This window comes from Canis aureus, chromosome 16 (assembly GCF_053574225.1).
Source record: "Canis aureus isolate CA01 chromosome 16, VMU_Caureus_v.1.0, whole genome shotgun sequence".
In the NCBI taxonomy this organism is placed as follows: Eukaryota; Metazoa; Chordata; class Mammalia; order Carnivora; family Canidae; genus Canis; species Canis aureus.
Genome location: NC_135626.1, coordinates 47,268,619 through 47,275,439, shown reverse-complemented (window position 1 = coordinate 47,275,439; position 6,821 = coordinate 47,268,619). Strand labels below are relative to the sequence as shown.

Genomic DNA, 6,821 nt, shown 5'->3' with positions numbered 1-6,821 from the left:
GAACAGATAAAATCTCTCTTTAAAAATATTTTATTTATTTATTCATTCATGAGAGACACAGAGAGGCAGAGTCACAGGCAGACTGAGAAGCAGGCCCCATGCAGGGAGCCCATTGTGGGACTGGATCCTGGGTCTCCAGGATCATGCCCTAGGCTGAAGACGGCGCCAAACCGCTGAGCCACCGGGGCTGCCCCCAAATAAAATCTTTAAAAAAAAAAAAAAAAAAAAAGTGCATTTAAAAGCAACAGCTCCTATGGGCACCTGGGTGGCCCAGTCTGTTGAGCCTTGGCCTTCAGCTCAGGTCATAATCCCAGGGTCCTGGATGGAGCCCTGGTCGGGCTCCCTACTCAGTGGGAAGTCTGCATCCCCCTCTCCTTCTGCCCCTCTCCCTGTTCATGCTCTCTTTCTTTCAGTAAATAACTAAAATCTTGAAAAAAAAAAAAAAAAAAGCAAGGCCACCCAAATCAAACAGAATGGGATACCCTCTTTTAATTGGCGTGCAAAAGCCCCCCAAAAGTTTCAAAGTTCCAAAATACCTTCATGAAAAGATTTGTTGCAGGGGTGCTTGGCTGGCTCAGAGGAGCAAGGGACTTTTGATTTCGGGGTGGTGAATTTGAGACCCACGTTGGGTGTAGAAGTTACTTAAAAATAAATAAACTTTAAAAAAAGAAAGATTTGTTACAAAAGACTAATGAGAAATTAAAGGCATAAGAAGGACCTAAAAACAAGAAGCAGTAAGATTGATGCAACTCCCACTGCTCCCATCTCTGCTCCTTTATCTGAGAACTCATTCCAGGAATCCTGGCTGAATTGCCTTTATGTGACTGTAAACAAAAGTCAGCCACAATAATGACCTTCCCTCGAAGAAGGTCCCCCCTACGGGCCCCTCCTAAAGTTGCTGGGACTCTGAAGGATTTTCTGGTAAGCTGCTATGTTAAAGAGCTAAACTAAAATTAAAAATAATGAAAAACCTTGCCAAACTCTGGTAAATACCAGAGCTACAGAAGGGATCCTGGGAAAGCTGGGAGAAGCTGGCTAAGGGGGAGATTCTCGGCAGAGTAGCTCTTCTAGATCTTTGTGTGTAGTGGCTGGTAGCAAGGGGAAAATAAAATATCTCCTGCACCTTCTTTGGGGCTGCCTCTTGAGTCCAAGGGGTTATTTGATACTGCCAGAAATATTTACTGTTTTCCCAACTAAAAACTACAATGTAGTCCTGTGGTCAGGAATTGGCCGAATTGCAGAGCCTGATAGAAATCTTTTTAGGTCCTCTCCCTTAAGTTAAAATAAAATTATGAACCCAGAGGGAAAGATAAGTCTTCTGAAGCCGTTGTAAAAGGATTTATGGGTGAATCAACCTATGACGTCATTTCTATTGCAACCCAGCTCTTTGAGGAATTGAGAGCAACCGTCCTTATCTTACATATCTTTGCAAAACTGAAGATGTAGCTCTAGAGGCAGTTCAAACTATTCCTTTTTTCACCAATCCCTAAACTTCCCCTATTTATCTGACTACAAGTCTTAGAACTTGCCTTCTTCCCTCTGCCTTTGAGATGTAAACACTCAAGTAAAAACTTCTGGGAGGTAATTCTCAGCGGGGCGGGGTGGTGGGGGGAAGGCAGGGATTGCAATAGGTCTTTTAGAACTTGGCCTAATGGGAAATCTTAAGTGTACTGATGCTATAAAATCTCTGCATCTGCCTGTATGTTTATGTGGGTATATATATAGTGGATATGTGGTATTTGCTCTCTCTGGATGGTATTACTAACATTATTTTGTAAAAGAGGTGTATTTAATTGGCTTAAACAAGCACACAGGAATTGAGTATTCACAAAAATTCTCAAAAATGTAATAAAAACTGACTCAAATGTTTTTCAGATTCACATGATCTGGGAAAATGTCCAATATTAAAGCTAATTTAATTTGGAGGGCTTAAGGGACACCTGGGTGGCTCAGCGGTTGAGTTTCTGCCTTTGGCTCGGGTGTGATCCCAGAGTCCTGGGATCGAGTCCCACCATCCGGCTCCCTGCATGGAGCCTGCTTCTCCCTCTGCCTGTGTCTCTGCCTCTCTCTGTGTCTCTCATGAATAAACAAACAAACAAAAAATTTGGAGGGCTTAATTAACTGTATTTCTTTATAGAGTTATCAACATTGAATATAATGCATGTATATATCATATATAAGATATATATAATAATATCAGCCAACTTTATTTTTACCTTTTTAAAACGATTTTATTTATTTATTCCTGAGAGACACAGAGAGAAAGAGACACAGGCAGAGGGAGAAGCAGGCTCCTCACAGGGAGCCTGATGTGGGACTCGATCCTGGGACTCCAAGATCACGCCCTGGACAGAAAGCAGACTCTCAACCACTGAGCCACCCAGGTGCCCCTATAACGCAACTTTAATCCTACCTGGGTTTATTAATCAACTAAGTTCATGTTATCTCTGATACAAAAATTTGTCAGCAAGAAAAAGTAATTGGTTTGATAAAATTTTCATTAAAAGCAAAATATAATTGTTAAGAACAAGTAAATCAAATAGGATTAAGAATGTTACTTCTTTTTATTTATTTTTAAAAAAATTTTATTTATTTGAGAGAGAGAGAGCCTGCATATGGGAGTGAGGGGCAAAGGGAGAGGAAGAAGCAGGCTCCCCACTCCCTGACTCAGGGCTCCATCCCAGGATCTGAGCAGAAGGCAGATGCTTAGCCAATTGAGCCACCCAAGCACCCCTGTACACTTTTTAATTTAATTTTAAAATTTTATTTATTTAGTTAGTTATTTTTGGATAAAAAGTTTTTAGGTGAACTTTTAAGATATTTCCCCAAATCCTTTTGGTAACCTGAAACCTTCAAGTTTTGCCAGATTAAATTAAATGATGAGCCAAGTGAAATTCATTAAATATCTAGATCATTTCCAAATAAGAGAAAATACTGAAACATTAATTACTGATTCAGGAGAGCTTGGTTCTTGTCTCAGAGTCGACGAATGAATCTTGTGGACACAGGAGAGTGAGTAAAAGGATAGAATTTTATTAAGTAAAGATACAGAGAAAGCTCTCAGTAGTGAGAGGGGTCCTCACAGAGTTGCCACTGAGGGCTTGTAGGGTTGATCTTTTATTGAAAGCCTAATCAGGGAACCTAAACCCTTTTAACATATCCATTGATATCACCGTTAGTAAGGACTAGTGACAACATCTATAGTGGCTTACTTCCTTTTTAGAGTCTGATGATTTTTTGTTGGTTACAAGTACCTGTAATAAAAAGACACCCTCCCCACCCACATCTAGGGCAAGGTGGTCAGCCTTGCTCCCTTATCTCTGGTTTCCTTACACCTCAGCATTTTGGGGGATTTTTGGCGCCTGCCTCCCTCCGTGGCTCCCTATCTAGCCCTGCCTAGCCTTTTTGTCCCTCATTACTAGGTTTATCCATGTTTTACTTCCTTCTGTTGAGAAACTAAAGATATCTAGGTCTATTCGTAAACATATTTTATGCCACGCTGAGAAATTTTTTTTGAAAAATAACAAATTTCTAGAAATTATAAAAAGTATTTGTACGTCTGCCAATCCAAAGAATGCTAGTGTAAAAGACAGTTCATAATTGCTTACTTCTCAGTTTTCACTGTAAACTAAAGACTTCTGGGGATGCCTGAGTGGCTCAGCGGTTGAGCATCTGCCTTTGGCCCAGGGCGTGATCCTGGGGTCCCGGGATCCAGTCCCACATCAGGCTCCCTGCATGGAGCCTGCTTCTCTCTCTGCCTGTGTCTCTGCCTCTCTCTCTCTCTCTCTCTGTGTCTCTCATGAATAAATACATAAAATCTTAAAAAAAAAAAAAAAAGTCATATTTGAGAGAGATGTGCAGATAAACTCAGGTATGACCAGGCAGTTTTAAGGAACTAAGGTTGGCATTGCAGGACCAACAAAGCCCTTTGGAAAAATCAGCCTGGTATCTTACATACAGGTTCCAGCAAAGTAAACTTTTCTTCTCCTCCCCCCCCCCCCCCCCCCCCCCGTTCCAAACTCCCCTCAGCACAACAATGTTAAAAAGAGCTTTTGTATTCAATCACTATTTTTTTTCCCTTATATAAATAAGCAGGCCAAGTCTAACCCAAACAAATTAGTTTATTATGACTGTCTTTCTTTATATTTATTTTTTTAACTCATTTTTTAAAAGATTTATTTATTTTAGAGAGAGAGAGAGAGTGTGTGAGCTTGAGTGGAGAAAGGGGAAGAGAGAAAGGGAGAGAATCCTCAAGCAGACTCCTTGCTGAGTATGTGAGTGGGAGCCTGACCTGGGGCTTGATCCCAGAATCCTGAGATCATGACCTGAGCCAAAATCAAGAGTCAGCCACTTAAGTATCTGAGCCGCCAAGACGCCTCCACTGTGACTATCTTTAAAAAAGTGGGGGTAGTTATAGAAAGAAAAATTATGTTTGCACTTTTGTAGATATTAGATTCTAATCTTAATTGTCTATGTGATTTCGTTACGTACCTGTAAATTGCACTGGATCCTGAATTCTTTTTGTTTCCTCAAATATCTGGTTGTGACTCATCAAATAACATTTTCCATTTTCTCCCACCCTCTGATTTGGAATCACTAAGAACAAAGACTGCCTTTGAATCTCCCTGGAAAGGACTATACCAGGTCCTCCCCACTACACAGATGGCAGCCAAAGTTCAGGTACCTGAATCTTGAGTATCTGTCTTATATCTGAAGAAGGCTCTGCCTGATATGTGTTTCTATACAAACAAACACTGGAGACCTCCAAATCCAAATCCAATTGACCTGGAAGAGAAGTTGCTGACATCGAGGTAGATGGCTTCTCCCCAAGACTTCATATGTAAACTAAACATGAAACCATTTCTTCTCTGGCTTCCTTTTATGCTGGCACTGGCCTGGAAAGATAACACCATCACCTGTATCTCCCAGGCTATTGCTAGGGAGGGTAACCTCTGATATTTAGAACAGCTTCTTCCTCTTTTTTTTTTTTTTTCTTCTTAAGAATAGCTGTTTTTTCAAGCTAGGGAAAACCTAACTGACCCCTGGCTTGAATAGGCAAATGCAACAATCTCTGAAAATGTATCCATTAATAATGCCACCTTAGTGAAAGTGATTTGTACCCTACCCAGTTATCTTTGTGGTGTTTGCCCTTCTCCTTGAGCCTATGAATGCCTAGGTAGCTGATGCATAGCTCGGCAATTTCTCACAGGTTACCTAGCTGCCTTTAACTTTCCACAAATAAACTCAAATATCTCATCAGTCGACGCCCCTGGATTTACACTGTTGAGTTAGAGAGAAATTACCAGCAGGCAGTGGTGACTCAAGATTTGCTTCCTTTGGCAGAGCCATATTCTCTCATTTAGGAATAAGCGAGAATATGATCAGAAGTCTCTCCTTCACTCTTGAAGATACTGCACGATCTGTTGCTAGGATGATAGCTGCCCAACAAAAACCCTTAGACTCTGATCAGAGTTGTTACCATCATAGACCTTGAGCATGTTTTAGCTGAGCAGGGAGGTGTCTGTGCTATGGCCAACATGTCCTGCTGTACCCACATGAACTTCTGGGGAAATTAAAACTCAGTTACATAAGATCACTGAGCAAACCACTTGGGGTTTCATGGGGTGCCTGGTTGGCTTACTTGAAAGGCATGTGACTCTTGATCTTGAGGTTATGAGGTTGAGCCCCATGTTCAGGGTACACATTACGTAAAAATACCCCCCCCCCCTTTTTTGAAGGTGACTTCTGCAAGGTCTTTCTTTGACTTATTTGATTTTAATTGGTTTGGATCTTGGGGACCATGGCTGCAAAGTAGACTTCAAATGTTGAGAATCATCCTGTTTATAATAATCATAATAATCTCTCCGGTGTGTTGTATTCTCCAAAGCTTTAAATGTATATGTGTAGCTGCTAACCACCAAACAAATGATCTCTGCAAGACTGGAACTTCAGAAAAGGAGTGAAGAGAATGGCCAACCTAAAAATTGTGAATCTCAAAGTGTGACCCATGGATATTACAGAAGGTAAGCAAACAACATTGTGACCTGTAAATAGCATACATAAAGGAACGACAAAATCTCCAAGGACTACAGAGCAGTAGCTGAGAATGATCCTAATGCCTTAAGTTTTGATCCCATCTCTCAGGTTAAGCTGAGAGTCTGATCAAAAGGGGGGAATTGTTAAAAAGGAGACAGCAGGGGGTGCCTGGGTGGCTCAGTCTGTTAAGCATCTGCCTTCAGTTCAGGTCATGATCCCAGGATCCTGGGATGGAGACCCACATTGGGCTCCCTGCTCAGCAGAGAATCTATTTCTCCCTCTCCTTCTGCCTGCCACTCCCCCTGCTTGTGCCCTCTTTCTGTCAAATAAATAAATAAAATCTTAAAAAAAAAAAAAAGGGAGAGAGAGAGAGAGACAAACAGCAGGACCAAAATGGAGTCACTTATGCTAAACCCCACATCAGCAAACCAAGGCTTAATACCTAATCTTTTTTTTTTAAGATTTTATTTATTTATTAGAGACAGAGACAGAGAGAGAGAGAGGCAGAGACGCAGGCAGAGAGAGAAGCAGGCTCCATGCAGGGAGCCCGACATGGGACTCAATCCTGGGTCTCCAGGATCAGGCCCTGGGCTGCAGGCGACACTAAACCACTAAGCCTCTGGGGCTGCCCCTTAATACCTAATCTAATTGCAGTTTTGACCCCCAAGGAATATAACCTTTATAGTCAACATGGAATACGGGTCAGCACCTGTGAGATAGCCCACCCGATAGCTCTTCCCATCCCTCTTAGGAAGGTGACCTTGCCTGAGACAATGCATTCTTTG

General features: G+C 41.6%; 1 long non-coding RNA gene across 1 annotated transcript; it reads left to right on the top strand.

Annotated features, from left to right (window-relative positions):
* Positions 1-786: 786 nt before the first annotated feature.
* LOC144285378 (uncharacterized) lies at positions 787-6,110 on the top strand. Its single transcript, XR_013353651.1, has 3 exons — positions 787-921; positions 4,602-4,680; positions 5,888-6,110. It is a non-coding gene; the product is annotated as an uncharacterized LOC144285378 (long non-coding RNA).
* Positions 6,111-6,821: the final 711 nt, after the last annotated feature.